Below are 15,837 nucleotides of genomic sequence, written 5' to 3'. Positions count from 1 at the left end.
GGGAACCGAACCCAGGTCTCTCTGGACCGCAGGCCGATGCTCTAACCGCTGTGCCAAACCGGCCAGGGCTCATCCTTCATTTTTAATTTTGAAAAGGAACCTACGCATTTTAAATCATCCACATGGGTCCACCTGCTTCCACATGGTCCTTCCCAGGCCACCAGCTCCTAATTTTGCACTCGAAATCCTTTCCCAGTTTAAATCGTTGGATGAATAAACCAAAAGTGTTCAGAGTAAATCCGAAGTTACAAAAATAAAATACACCCTTTAAAAAAATGAAAAAATGACTTAAAGGAAAAACGTACACTGATGCAGTGTGTGGGAGAGAACAGCGGACACAGACCTTTTGCCAAAAAGAAGAAAATGATGTCAAACAATCACAAAACAAGGGGGCATTGCAAAATGAGAAATGTGTATTTTAATTTCCCTCTCAAAAAAATATATTTTTTCAATCCTCACTGGAGGATATTTTCCCATTGACTTTCATATAGAGTGGTTGCGAGGCAGGGAGGAAGGGAGAGAGAGAAACATCGATGAGAGAGAGGCACATTGATTGGTTGCCTCCCACACGACCCCCACCAGGGCAGGGATTGAAATGCAACTGAGGTACACGCCCTTTATTGGCTGTAAGCCCTGAGCCAAACTGGCCAGGGCCCCTCTCAATGTTTTGGTGAAGGCAGATCTCAGACGTACTCAGAGGTTCATCATTCTTTATGAAAAGTGATGCGAAAGATTTCTCCTCTCTGTTTATTTAATAAGTTACATTTCAAAATTGAAAAATGATTGCTGTTGATGGGCAATTATCTGAATAGTTGACTCACTGAGATTTGAGTTGCTACTTTTATTCTACTTGTTCTGCCTGAAAGCAAACAGGTTTGGCCTGCGTATTTTGAACAAAGATGCTAAAACTAGACAGGGCCACAGTATGACTTGCATGGATCCCTTCCTCCATAAAAAAGTAAAATACATAATATTTTATAAGTGCATTGGTATAAAAATGAATATATTAACATTAAATATGAAAACATTTCCTTCAACCTAAAAAGTCAGTTCTTTCTTTTGATTTTAAAAGATGTTAAAACTTTTTCATGGGCCCCGTGTCTAACAGAGAAGTCTGCCTTGCAGAACATCATTTCAGAGAAACACAGACTAAATCATCATAAAACTCAATGACAGAAGACAGACATTTCTTAACATTAAATGAATCTGTTAGCGAATTGCCACAATTATGAAAAATATTTGTACTCATTAAGAAGCTTCAATACAAAATGAAAATCAACTGAGTACTCAACTTGGGGGAATATAAATAAATTATGGTACATTCATTGGAACATTATTACATCACTAAAACAATAAATAAAAGTTTCCAACAAACATAACCATTTTTTATGTGTTTGAAGTGCAAAAAATATTTTTATTTATTTATTTTTTTAAAATATGTTTTTTATTAATTTCTTAGAGAGGGAGGAAGGGGGAGAGAGTGAGAAACATCCATCAGCTGCCTCCTGCACGCCCCCTACTGGGGATTGAGCCCACAAACTGGGCATGTGCCCTGACGGAAAATCAAACCAGGACCTCTCAGTCCATGGGATGACACTCAATCTACTGAGCTACACAGGCCAGGCACAAAAAATATTTAAAAATCGGTTTTCTTCATAGAGTTAGTGAGGGTCTGAAGAAATGGATACATACTCCCACACTTACTGAGTAAACCACCATGGACATTTTGGAAATGTTTTGAAGGCATATGGGTGGTATCTACTAAAATGTAAACCATGCATACTCTTTAATTCACGGTTCCACCTCTATGCATTTACCCTATAAATGCATTCTCACAAGTGTGCAACCATATAAAAGCATAGATATTTATGGTAGCCTTGTGACATCAGGAAATTGAAAAAGAAATTAATATTCATCATGAGTGGATTGGTTATATAAATGATTATCTATTTCCACTATGGAATAGTATACAGTCATCAAGAAGAATAACATTGACATGTAATAACATGGCTTAATGACCAGAATTAAGCCTGACATTCCTAAGCCAGTGGTTCACAGTCAGGTGCATTTTTGCTCCACAGGGGATATTTGGTAATGTCTGGAGACATTTCTGGCCGTCATAGCTGGAGCTGAGGGAAGATATTGCTACTGGTATCTAGTGGGTAGAGGCCAGGGATGCTGCTAAACATCCTACCATGCCCAGGGCAGCCTCACAGCAAAGAATTAATTTGGCCCCAACTATAAAAAGTTCTGAGGTTCAGAAATTCTGTTCTAAACTGCTTACTAGGAAGGAGAATGAAACATACAGATTTTTGTGTTAGGTTAATTGAGTGTTACCTCCTGGGACGAGGGAGGGTCCTTCCTCCCCTTCTGAAGTGTAGTATCTGAAGAGTCAGGGCCCTGTCAATAAGCAGGAACGGAAGGAATGGTCATCGGGCGTGTAAGCCGACAATGGTGTCTCCCACATACATGGGAAATGGAGAGAGAACAATATAAAAACAAAGAATGTCTTCATATGGAGGGAAAAGATCGAAGGGTGTACACAAACTCCAAGCTATTAGCTTGGGAGGAGTACAATTTCGAGGGTTTTTTCCTTTTCTTTTCTGCACTGCTTCATATCTTAAACACTTTCTGTAATGGTCAGGTCTTACTTTCATGATCAGAAAAAAAAATTGTAAGAATGTTTCAGTAAAATTTAGGTTTCAATCTGGCACGAATGTAGTTCTTAAGTCCCCCCCCCCCCCAACACACACACCCTATACTGCTGTTTTCTAAAGTGGGTTGATGACATTTAAAAAAAAAATTGGGGTGGTTGTGTCTGTGGAACCTGAATAAATATGACATTTTCTGACAAAAGCTTGAGTTCCCAGATTACAGCTGAAACTGAGTTAAGCTGATACACAAATATTCAGGTTCGTCTGTCTGTCCTTCCTGTCCTCCCTTCCCTTCCTTCCCTTCCTCCCTCCCTTTCTCCCTTGCTTCTTCCTTCCTCTCACCCTCTCTTCCTCCCTCTTTTCCTCCCTTTTTCCTTCCTCCCTTCCTGCCTTCCTCCTTCCCTCTCTCCCTCTCTCCCTTCTTTCCTTCCTTCTGCTTTGAGTAATCTGATTTTCCATACATAGCACTGGACGGAAAGAGGATTGAAATGGGAGGTAGAAAGCCTGGCTTCGAGAACACAGTTGGTTAGGCGTGAGAAACTGGGCAAGTTGTTCATCTGTCAAAGGAACAATAGCACCCAAAGGAAACGAGATCACTATCTCGAAGAGCTCTCTGCACTACCATGTGCTCAGCAGCATGATTCGCAACAGACAAGACATGCAACAACCTGTGTCCATGCAGGGATAAGTGGGTAAAGAATCTATCTATCTAGCCCTGGCCAGTTTGGCTCAGCGGTTAGAGTGTCGGCCCGCAGTCCAGAGAGTCCCGGGTTCGGTTCCCGCTAAGGGCATATACCTCAGTTGCAGTTTGTCCCTGACCCCGGTTGGGGTCGTGTGGATGGCAGCCACTAGATGTGTTTCTCTCACATCGATGTTTCTCTCTCTTCCTCCCTCTCTCCCTCCCACTTTATCTGAAGAGTAAATGCAAAAATGTCCTCGGGTGAGGATAAAAAAAAAAAAAAAAAAGAATCTACCTACCTACCTACCTACCTACCTATCTATTTCTATACATATATACCTATACAGATAACATGTGAATCTATACAGAATGAAACATATATCTATGCAGTGAAATATTATTCAGCCATAAAAAATAAAATCCTGCCATTTGGGACAACGTGGGCGAACTTGTAGGGCCTTCCACTAAGTGAAATAAGCCAGACAGGCCCTGGCCAGTTTTGGCTCAGTGGTTGAGCGTTGGTCTGTGGACCAGAGAGTCATGGGTTCGGTTCCCATTAAGGGCACATACCACCAAAAAAAAAAAAAGAAAGAAGCCAGACAGAGAGAGACATATACTATAAGATATCACTTATACATAGAATTTTTTCTTTTGAAAGAGTGAAGTTATAGAAACAGAAAGTAACATGGTGGTTGCCAGGGATTGGGGGACATGGGGAGATGTTCAAGGGTACGAGCTTTCGGTTATAAGATGAGTAAGTGCTGGGGATCTAACATACAATAGCACGGAGGCTGCAGTTAGTAATACAGTATTATATACTCACATTTGTTAAGAGAGTAGATTTTAAATGCTGTCACACACACACACACACACACACAGGTAACTGAGGTGATGGATATGTCAACTAACCTGATGATGGTAAATGTGCACAATACCAAATGATCACACTACATTTTCAGCGGTTCTCAACCTGTGGGTCGCGACCCCTTTGGGGGTTCAATGACCCTTTCACAGGGGTCGGTAAGACATAACAGTAGCAAAATTACAGTTATGAAGTAGCAACGAAAATAATTTTATGGTTGGGGGTTACCACAACATGAGGAACTGTATTAAAGGGTTGCAGCATTAGGAAGGTTGAGAACCACTGCTTTAAATATATTACAATTTTAGCCGGGCTGGTGTGGCTCAGTGGCTGAGTGTCGTCCCATGCACTGAAAGGTCACTGGTTCGACTCCTCTTCGGGTACATGCCCAGGTTGCGGGCTCGATCCCCAGTAGGGGGCGTGCAGGAGGCAGCCAGTCGATGTATCTCTCTCTCTCTCCTTTCCTCTCTCTCTCAAAATCAATAAAAACACACATAAGTAAATAAATGGATAAATTACAATGTTAACGTCAGGTATACCTCAGCAAAGCTGGGAGAAAGACAGCAAACACCAGGCGGAGGCTGGCGTGCTGGGCATGGCTCTGCGCACTTCCCAGCCATCGGCACCGGAGTGTCCTCGCAGCGAGTGAACAGGCGGGCGTTCCTGTGATTCCACCGGTGCACACGGACCAGCCATGGGCGCCTGGAGTGTCCTCGCAGCGAGTGAACAGGCGGGCGTTCCTGTGATTCCACCGGTGCACACGGACCAGCCATGGGCGCCCGGAGTGTCCTCGCAGCGAGTGAACAGGCGGGCGTTACCGTGATTCCACCGCTGCACACGGACCAGCCGTCGGCGCCCGGAGTGTCCTCGCAGCGAGTGAACAGGCGGGCGTTCCTGTGATTCCACCGGTGCACACGGATCAGCCGTCGGCGCCCGGAGTGTCCTCGCAGCGAGTGAACAGGCGGGCGTTCCTGTGATTCCACCGGTGCACACGGATCAGCCGTCGGCGCCCGGAGTGTCCTCGCAGCGAGTGAACAGGCGGGCGTTACCGTGATTCCACCGGTGCACACGGATCAGCCGTCGGCGCCCGGAGTGTCCTCGCAGCGAGTGAACAGGCGGGCGTTCCTGTGATTCCACCGGTGCACACGGATCAGCCGTCGGCGCCCGGAGTGTCCTCGCAGCGAGTGAACAGGCGGGCGTTCCTGTGATTCCACCGCTGCACACGGACCAGCCGTCGGCGCCCGGAGTGTCCTCGCAGCGAGTGAACAGGCGGGCGTTCCTGTGATTCCACCGGTGCACACGGACCAGCCGTCGGCGCCCGGAGTGTCCTCGCAGCGAGTGAACAGGCGGGCGTTCCTGTGATTCCACCGGTGCACACGGACCAGCCGTCGGCGCCGGAGTGTCCTCGCAGCGAGTGAACAGGCGGGCGTTCCTGTGATTCCACCGGTGCACACGGACCAGCCGTCGGCGCCGGAGTGTCCTCGCAGCGAGTGAACAGGCGGGCGTTCCTGTGATTCCACCGGTGCACACAAAGCCCCTGCTCCTCTCCTGTGGTCACTAAGTGGCAAGTTGGGGATCTGAGCCCAGGGAGGGGTTCTGGCCTGAGTTCATGCTCTGGCTCACTGTGTCATCCGGTGATGCTGGGTTACTACACTGGCCCCTCACCTGTCACCTATCGGTGCATCCCATCCCTTTCTTGCCACAAGAGTCGTTTTTCCAAAATGAAATGCCTGCCACTCACTGTCTTGGAAGCTCTCGGTCATTTCGTATTGATGCTGCAGGAAACTGGGTTTTCAGGCCTGGGGACCACAGCCTTGCAAGGTCGGACCCCACCCCAGCCCTCGCGCCAGAGCTTGGGCACCGGTGCCTTAGTGCAGCCTGCACACAGGTGCAGCTTGTCCTGTGCAACGATTTCTTTTTTCTTTTAATCTTTTTATTTATTTATTTTCTTTATTGATTTGAGAGAGAGGGGAAAGGAGAGGGAGAGAGAAACATCAGTGAGAGAGATGCCCCCCACCGGGGATCAGGCCCACAACCTGGGCATGTGCCCTGACTGGGAATTGAACTGGCGACCTCTTGGTGCATGGGTCGCTGCTCAACCACTGAGCCACACTGACCGGGCCTATTTTATTTTATTTTATTTTTAATTGCCTTTTAGGCCCTGGCCAGTGTTGCTCAGTAGTTAGAGCGTCGGCCCACGGACCAGAGAGACCCGGGTTCGGTTCCTGCTAAGGGCGCGTACCTCGGTTGCAGTTTGTCCCTGGCTCCAGTAGGGGTCATGTGGGTGGCAGCCAGTTGATGTGTCTCTCTCATGTCTATGTTTCTCTCTCCCTCTTCCCCCCTTTCTCCCTCCCATTCTATCTGAAGATAAATGCAAAAATGTCCTCGGGTGAGGATTAAAAAAAAAATTTATCTTTTAGCATCTACAGTCCTAGAGAATGAGGACATAGCCATACAAATCCCCAAAAGGGGTCTTTCTGTAGGACAACCGGCCTGGCCCGTTGAACAGGGAAGAAGAAAAATGGACTGTGCTAGACTAGAAAAGACAAGTGACAGACATCCCAGGCCATGCCTGGGCCTGGACTGCATCTTGGCTTGGACAAACCAGCTGCAAAAGACATTTTTGGGATCAGTGGGGAAATCTGAATACAAGTGGTACGAACGAGATAAGAAAAACATGTATTGAAATGAAAAGATGGAGATCGTTAACTCAATAAATCGGGCATGCTCTCCTTTTAGGGAAAAAATATGTGGACATTTAATGCGCAGAGAGAAAGATCTGGAAGCGAAAAGAGTTAACAGAGGTTGGAGTCTGAGGCTTTTATTTTTTGATTATTGTTTAGCTCTATTTTCTAACTTTCTACAAAATGCACATAGGCACTTGTGATAACAAAAGGTTATTTTTTTAAAGTTTATTTATTGATTTTCAGAGAGAGAGAGAGAGATTGATTTGTTGTTCCACTTATTTATGTGTTCTTTGGTTGATTCTTTTATGTGCCCTGACCAGGGATCGAACCTGCAACCTTGGTGTATCAGGATGATACTCTAATCAACTGAGCTACCTGGCCAGGTAACAAAAGATTATTTTTAATAATAGCCCTGGCCAGTTTGGCTCAGTGGTTGAGCATTGGCCTGCGGACCAGAGAGTCCTGGGTTCGGTTCCCGCTAGGGGCACATAACACACACACACACACAAGATAAAATAAAATAATAAATTTAAAAAGTAAATAAAAAAATAAAATATAATAACCTGGAGATTTTCATAATAAAATCCAGATTTGGGGCTATCTTGAAAAACTGATAGATGTTCCTAGATTCCCTTTGAGCTCAATCAAGGGGAGCATAAGAGGAGGTGTCCACTTTAGATGAGGCCCGGATTGTATCTGACCTGCTTGCTCATTCTATTCCTCCCCCCCCCCCCATTCAATAGATACTTTTGCAGAGCTTCCCCTGAGCACTGTTCTGACACACAACAGAAGTAGGTCTCTGTCTTCGTGTAACTTAGATTCACATGAGGGTGAGCAAATCATGAGCAAACAACTGGTCACGTAACACATGTTTCAGGTGGGAACAGAGAAATATAAGACTGGTGAGGGAAGTGGGTTGTCTAAGCAGGTAGAAAGATAACCAAGACCGAGAGCCAGGCCAGAGGGCGGAGCTGGAGGGAAGCAGGTGAGCCCTCGGCAGGTGGGTGGTAAAGCCAAGGGGGTGGGTGAGGTCACACAGGCAGGAATTCCGTGTCCTTCTGTACCCCAGAGAGCTCAGAAGTCCCGAGGAACTCAACAGTCCTCTCGCCTAGGTCTTGACCCAAACGACAAATAAAGAGAAAAAAGAGGCCATGGCCAGTTATGCTCAGTGGTTAGAGCGTCAGGACTGAAGGATCTCAGGTTCGATTCCCAGTCAAGGGCACATGCCTGCGATGCAGGTTCGATCCCTGGCCCTGGTCAGGGTAGGGCAGGAAGTAACCAATAGATGTGTCTCTCTCACATCAATGTTTTTCTCTCTCTCTCCCTCTCTCCCTTCCACTCTCTCTAAAAATCAATGGAAAAATATCCTCAAGTGAGGATTAACAAAAAAAAAAAAGAAAAGAGAAAAGATGAAAACAAATAGAGATCAAGAAAACCAACACTAGTGAGCCAGTGGGGTTCTTGGCGCTGAACTCCAGGAGGAGCCGGGCTCGCCCTCCTTGGCAGGCAGCCCAGGACAACCAGGACATCAGCTCAAGGACAGGACATTAACTGGAAGCTTGTCAGCAAAACCATAAGGGCTGAAGTTCACGCCGGAGCCCAGCGAGGGAAGTGTCTCGGCCGCACCTGGCCACTCGGGGGACTCTGAGGAACGCCTCCCACCAGGTGGACCCACCTGTCACCATGGGTAAAGGAGACCCCAACAAGCCGCGGGGCGAGATGTCCCCGTACGCCTTCTCTGTGCAGACCTGCCGGGAGGAGGACAAGAAGAAACACCTGACTCTTCCGTCAGTTCTTCCGAATTCTCCAAGAAATGCTCAGAGAGATGGAAGACCGTGTCTGCAAAGGGAAAGTCGAAGTCTGAAGACCCGGCAGAGAGTGACAAAGCTCGCTGTGCGCGGGAGATGAGAAATTACGCTCCTCCCAACGGCGATAAGAAAGGAGAGAGAAAAGATGCCAATGGCCCTGGCCAGTTTGGCTCAGCGGTTAGAGCGTCGGCCTGCGGTCCAGAGAGACCCGGGTTCGGTTCCCGCTAAGGGCATGTACCTCGGTTGCAGTTTGTCCCCGGCCCTGGTTGGGTCGTGAGGGTGGCAGCCACTCGATGTGTCCCTTTCGCATCGATGTTTCTCTCTCTCTCTTCCTCTCTCTCCCTCCTGCTCTATCTGAACAAAAAATGAAAATATATCCTCGGGTGAGGATAAAAAAAAAAAAAGAAAGAAAGAAAGAAAGAAAAGACCCCAATGCTCCTAAAAGGCCTCCATCTTTGCTCTGAACACCGTCCAAAGATCAGAAGTGAACATCCTGGTTTATCCATTGGGGATTCTGCAAAGAAATTGGGTGAAATGTGGTCTGAGCAGTCAGCCAAAGATAAGCAACCATGCGAACAAAAAGCAGCCAAGCTGAAGGAGAAGTCTGAAAGGATGTGGCCGCATCCCGAGCCAAGGGCAAAGAGAAGTGGGAAGGAAGAAGAATGAACAAGAAAATGAGGAGGAGGAGGGAGAGGAAGATGAGGAGGAGGAGGAAGATGACGATGAAGAATAAATGGCGATCCTGTAATCATGTGTGGAGTATGTGTGTGGGCTCTCAGGAGATTGTTTTGCTAAGAATGTGAATTCAAGTGCAGCTCACTATTAGCTTCAGCATAAAAACTGTGCAGATTTTTGTATAGCTAAGATTCCTTGTAGAGAAAATGCTTTTATAAAAATGCAGGTTGGGCCTGGCCTGTTTGGCTCAGCGGTTGGAACACTGGCCTGCGGACCAGAGAGTCCTGGGTTCGGTTCCCACTAGGGGCACGTACCAAAAAATTAAAAATAAAAAAATAAAAATGCAGGTTGTGGCTTTTGAGGGGCTACTACATACAGTTAGATTTTAAGGCTTCTGATGTTAAATGTCTCTAAATATTTAATGGTTTCTTTAATTTCCTTCTTTTTTTTTTTTTTAGTGGGTGTTCTCAGCAGATTGAAAGGTTCAGCTGAAAGACACCTCGGCGGCAGGTCAGGCTTATGCACTTGTGAAAACGCAAAGCAAGACTTACCACCAGCTTTCTTTAATTTCTTCACGTGTATGGTAGCACAACGAACTCATAGGAATTAGAGTCAATAGTAAATTGTGGGTTTTCTAGACTGTTGCTTTTTTTTTTTAATTTTGTGATAAAATTATGTATATTATACTTAAAAAAAAGCATGAGGGGCTGAGCTAACCCTGCCAGGTTTTCCTTCTGAACTCAGCCATCAAATGAAACCACTCCCCTGCCTGGGGTGGAGAGAGGCCAGGGTGCCAGGCTAGCGACGCCCCTCCCCCTCCGGTGCGGAAGGAATAGCAGGAATGGAGGGCTCCCCTGCCCGATGGCACCCATCCCCACCCACAGACATTTCTCACTTCCCTTGTTCTTGCCTCTGAGCAGGAGGCCACCACAACCGCAACCCCTAATACCCCCCTACACACCTTGTAGTAAGAATAGGTATTATTCACCCTAGGTGTGTCTCTTATGCATATATTAGCTCATTGGGAAACCTTATTATGATTAGTACAAAATAATATTGGCTGTAAACTGAAACTGAACACTCGAATTTAAAAATGAGCCTATGATCAGACACTATTAAGGCTGCATCATACAGAGGAAGGGGTGAGGCAGGGGGAGTTTGTGTCACCAGCCCGCGGAGCCAGGGTTTGAATCCGCCCCTCTGCCTGGAGTCTGCACCATCCACCTCAGGTAGCAGTTAATGCTCAGTTCCAGCGCAGGGAAAGTGGGCGTTCAGATCCTAGTTCTGATAGTCACCGGGCCGTGTGCCTGGGGCTAAGTAACCTACCTTCTCTCCAGCCTCAGTTTCCCCCTTCTCAAATGGGATAATGATAACAATAATCTCTCTAAGCCTCAAGGGTAGGTTGTAACCGTTGGAAGATTTAAGGCCGCTGAAGCAGGTCTCAGCAATCTACAGCCCAGGGCAAATCTGGGCAGCTGCCTGTTTTTATAAATAAAGCTTTATTGGAACACAGTCGTGCCCAATCATTGGCCGATCATCTCTGGCTGCTTCTTCTCCACTATTGGCAGTTGAAACAAAGTAGCTCTCAAAACCTAAAGCACATACTCTCCGACCCTTTCCAGGCTGCTCACCCCCATCCAAAGGGTTTAGTCGATCTCCTTACACCGGGAAGACGCCTCATATTTATATTTTATAATTCAAGAACAGACATCAAGAAGAGACATCGGGTTCTGTTTATCATTCTTTCCTAGGGTCCACCAAAGGCCTTCCATACCTTTGGTGCTTTGTAAAAACTAAAGTTAGCATAATTAGTGATAATAAAATATAACAGTGATGCTGTAGCCTTCAGAGGAAATCAGTTAATAATAAAGCTTCGGGCCCATTTTGAATAAGGAACGACCCCGATTTGCTTTCTCAATATTCAGCCATTGCAGTTAGCATACAAGGAACCGTCGAGTGTTGGAATGTCATTCAGCTGGCTGGCCTTGACTCCCAGGAGGGGTTGGTTGACGTGGGAGGAGACCAGATTTGCTATCCTTCATCATTTCCAAAGCTTTAATGGTCATAAGATGAAATGCAAATACATTCTGCAAACTTCCGATAACGTGCTCTCATGGCTCAAACCCCTGCTACAATCAGCCTTCAGAGCAGACGCAAAAGCAAAGAGGGCGCCGGGTGCTGGCTGATGCAGCGAGGACAGGGGGGAAGAGAGGCAGGAAAAGAACAGGAGGAAGAATCACTAACTCACCACCCCAGCTGAACATCAGCTCAACGCCTGGCTGCCGGTCGCTGGGTCGTGTACGCTCCCTTTTACCGTTGATATCAGACAAGCAGACACAGCCGAGACTCCTAGCCCAAGCAAAGCACCTCGAAAGCCAAGCGTAAAGTCGTTGGGGAAGTAGCCATTGGCTTTTGGTGAGCCCCTTCCTCGAATCAGTGCAGGAAACTGGGAATACTGCTCGTTCAACCCACTGTGGCCGCGCTTTGTTTAGTTTTTTACGTGTGTGTGCAAAGACTGCACCTCGTGAAGACACAAACTGGCACACGGCGGCATTCCCCGCACTAAAACAGCGCGTGGCAGGTGGACGGCGTTCTGGGTGCTGGGGGTACAGTGGTGAGGAGGGGAACACCTCCCTGTTCTCCTGGAGCTTAGTTTCCTAGGGAGAAGCTGTCGGTGATCAAGACGGCAAGACGTTCATTGTTAGGAATTGGGACAGATGCCGAGAAGGGAGCACAAAGCCATTAGGAGGACAGGGTCTGGTCCGGCGTGCGGCTCAGTGGCTGAGCATCGATCCAGGCACCAAGAGTGCAGGGTCTGACCTCACACTCGCTGGGTCTGAATTTTGGTGACGAGGCTGAGGCATAAGACCTCAGCAGGGCCAAAATACTCAGTGATGGAGATAAATATCATCTTAATAATGTGTGTGTATATATATATATATTTTAAAATATGTTTTAATTGATTTTTTAAAGAGAGAGGAAGGAAGAGGGCAAAAGAGAGAAAGAGAAACATTACTCAGTTGCCCCCTATACGCACTCTGACTGGGGATTGAACCCACAACCTGAGCCTATGCCCTGACCAGGAATTGAACCCCGACCTTTTGGTACACAGTTCGACGCTCAACCAACAGAGCCACACCAGTCACACAATAAAAGTTAAAATATTGTATTAAAAATATTGTAGCCCTGACCGGTTTGACTCAGCGGTTAGAGCATCGGCCTGCAGTCTGGAGAGACCTGGGTTCGGTTCCCGCTAAGGGCATGTACCTCGGTTGCAGTTTGTCCCTGGCCCTGGTTGGGTCGTGTGGGTGGCGACCACTTGATGTGTCCCTTTCACGCCGATGTTTCTCTCTCTCTCTCCCTCCCACTCTATCTGAACAAAATATCGAAAAATGTCCTCGGGTGAGGATAAAAAATATATATATTGTAGACTACATTAAACTAAAAAGCTTCCGCACAGCAAAAGACACAATCATCAAAATGGAAAGGCAACCCACTGTATGGGAGAGCATCATTGCCAATGATATATCAGATAAGGGGTTAATTTCCAAAATATATAGAGTACTCATACAACTCAAAAAGGAAGACAAAGAACCCAATTAAAAAATAGGCAGAGGAGCTGAATAGACAGCTCTCCAAACAGGACATACAAATGGCCAAGAGACATATGAAGAAATGCTCAACATCACTAATCATCAGAGAGATGCAAATTCAAACAACAATGAGGTATCACCTCACACCTGTCAGAATGGCCGCCATCAATAAATCATCAAACAACAAGTGTTGGCGAGGGTGTGGAGAAAAGGGGACTCTAGTACACTGCTGGTGGGAATGCAGACTGGTGCAGCCACCATGGAAAACACTATGGTGTTACCTCAAAAAATTAAAAATTGAATTGCCATTTGATCCAGTGATCCCATGTCTAGGAATATACCCTAAGAAGCCTGAAACACCAATCAGAAAGAATATATGTACCCCCATGTTCATAGCAGCATTATTTACAGTAGCTAAGATCTGGAAACAGCCCAAGTGTCCATCAGTAGACGAATGGATAAAAAAGCAGTGGTACATATACACAATGGAGTACTATGCAGCTGTAAGAAAGAAAGATCTCTTATCCTTTGAGACGACATGGAGGGACCTGGAAAGTATTATCCTAAGTGAAACAAGCCAAGCAGAGAAAGACAAGTATCATATGATCTCACTTGTTTGTGGAATATAATGAACATAACAGTCTGAGGAATAGGGTAGACCCAGAGACGTGGAAGTAGGGTACAGACTGACAACCCTCAGAAGAGGGGGTGGTGGGGGGAGGGAAGAGATAAACCACAGAACTTATATGCATGTATGCATAACCAATGGACACGAACAACAAAGCCGGGTACAGGGTGGGGGGGTTGGGGAGGAGGGTGTCAATGGGGGAAAAAAAGGAGAAACATCTGTAACAAAAATGAATTAATAAAAAAATTTTTTTTAAATGTATTTTTAATATAATATTTTTAAAAAATCAGCCCGGCCGGTGTGGCTCAGTGGTTGAGCATTGACCCATGCACCAAGAGGTGGCCGGTTAGATTCCTGGTCAGGGCACATGCCCAGGTTGTGGGCCCGATCCCCAGTAGGGGGTGTGCAGGAAGCAGCCAATGGATGTTCTCTCTCATCGATGTTTCTATCTCTCTCTCCCTCTCTCTCTAAAATCAATAAAGCAAATGAATAAATAAATAAAATAAAAAATAAAATCAATGTCAAAAATCCATGATAAACAAAATATCAGACGTTTACATAAATACAGGACTGAGATGGGGGTGAGCGGATCAAGCTGAGCCCTTGAGAGGTTCTCTGTTCCTGTTTCTCACTCTAGCATGGACTTCCTGGGGCTTTGGGAGGGTTACGTGTCGGGAAATGTGCCAAACTGCTCACACAGAGGAAGAGCTCAGTGAATGGGACTTGTTATTATCTTACTCTTTCCATCGATGCTACTAATCCTTTTGCAGTTCATCATGGAAGACATATGTAAGCAATAACATCCCAATAATTCAAAAAAGTAAAGGGGCGGGTTACTGTGTTTGTTGAAACTAAATCATCCCCCCTTGTAAGATGCTCCATTGTTTCATGGACTATAAGAAAGAAAGATCGATTGTCAGATGGAAGGGGTGTTGGGGGCCGGGTAGAAAAGGTGACGGGATTAAGATATAAAAATTGGCGGTTACGGCCCTGGCCGGTTTGGCTCAGCGGTTAGAGCGTCAGCTTGCGGTCCAGAGAGACCCGGGTTCGGTTCCCGCTAAGGGCATGTACCTTGGTTGCAGTTTGTCCCTGGCTCTGATTGGGTCGTGTGGGTGGCAGCCACTCGATGTGTCCCGTTCACGTCAATGTTTCTCTCTCTCTCTCTCTCTCCCTCCCACTCTATCTGAACAAAAAGTGGAAAAATGTCCTCAGTTGAGGATAAAATATATATATACACACACATACATATATGTCAATCAGTAGGAATGTAATACTGCCTTAGTTAACTTGCGAGGTTTTTATTTTTTATTTTTTATTTTTTTATCCTCACCCGAGGATATTTTTCCATTTTTTGTACAGATAGAGTGGGAGGGAGAGAGAGGAAGAGAGAGAGAGAGAAACATCGACGTGAAGGGACACATCGAGTGGCTGCCACCCACACGACCCAACCAGGGCCGGGGACAAACTGCAACCGAAGTACGTGCCCTTAGCGGGAACCGAACCCGGGTCTCTCCGGACCGCAGGCCGACGCTCTAACCGCTGAGCCAAACCGGCCAGGGCAACTTGCGAGGTTTTTAGAACTCCACATCATTGTGACACAATGACACAATGTTAAAATCCACTTATATATTGAACACCTGCCCTGTCTCTGTCCTGGATGTAAACTGGTAGTCAACATTTTCGAGAGCTGGATCTTAATAAACGGTGAACAAGGGAATGAATGAATTCTGTACGTACGGAACCCCGAACTAATTCTCTGCAAACACAATATAGTCCAATAGTTTAGCCACTAATGAAGTCAGTCCAATTTTCAACTTCAGGAAGACACTTGGACCACCCCACAGAGAGAATATTTACAGGCAACAAGACCCTTTCGAAGGGATCAGGCTTGTTGAAGAAAATTGATTTTTATGACATTTAACTAAACAGAAAAACTGTCCGTTTTTTAAACCATTATCATTTCCAACCGTTTTATGAGAAAGAGGGTCAACACGCAGTCCTGTAACTAATGTTATTTTCCTGATTCCTTAGAGCTATTTTTTCACAGTTATTTTGCACAGTTAAGTGAACTATTTTTTTCCACGATTCATAGTTGGGTTTTTTTTTTTTTTGGAAAACTTTCATTTAAATTGCTTTTGGATAATATCACCATTTCACACTGTTGCTTTGTTCGGTTAAGTACATACTTCACCACTGATAAAATTTGGTGAGTATTACTCCTGTACCTTTCTGGTTATGTTCTTTTGAAGAT

The 15,837-nt window shown here is 45.9% G+C and overlaps 1 pseudogene; it reads left to right on the top strand.

Moving 5' to 3' along the window:
- Positions 1-8,565: 8,565 nt before the first annotated feature.
- LOC118618917 lies at positions 8,566-9,423 on the top strand (annotated as a pseudogene).
- Positions 9,424-15,837: the final 6,414 nt, after the last annotated feature.

Source organism: Molossus molossus, unplaced genomic scaffold (assembly GCF_014108415.1).
Source record: "Molossus molossus isolate mMolMol1 unplaced genomic scaffold, mMolMol1.p scaffold_m16_p_6, whole genome shotgun sequence".
Taxonomy (NCBI): domain Eukaryota; kingdom Metazoa; phylum Chordata; class Mammalia; order Chiroptera; family Molossidae; genus Molossus; species Molossus molossus.
The sequence above is the reverse complement of the archived record's forward strand: the minus strand, read 5'-3'. Positions and strand labels throughout refer to the sequence as shown.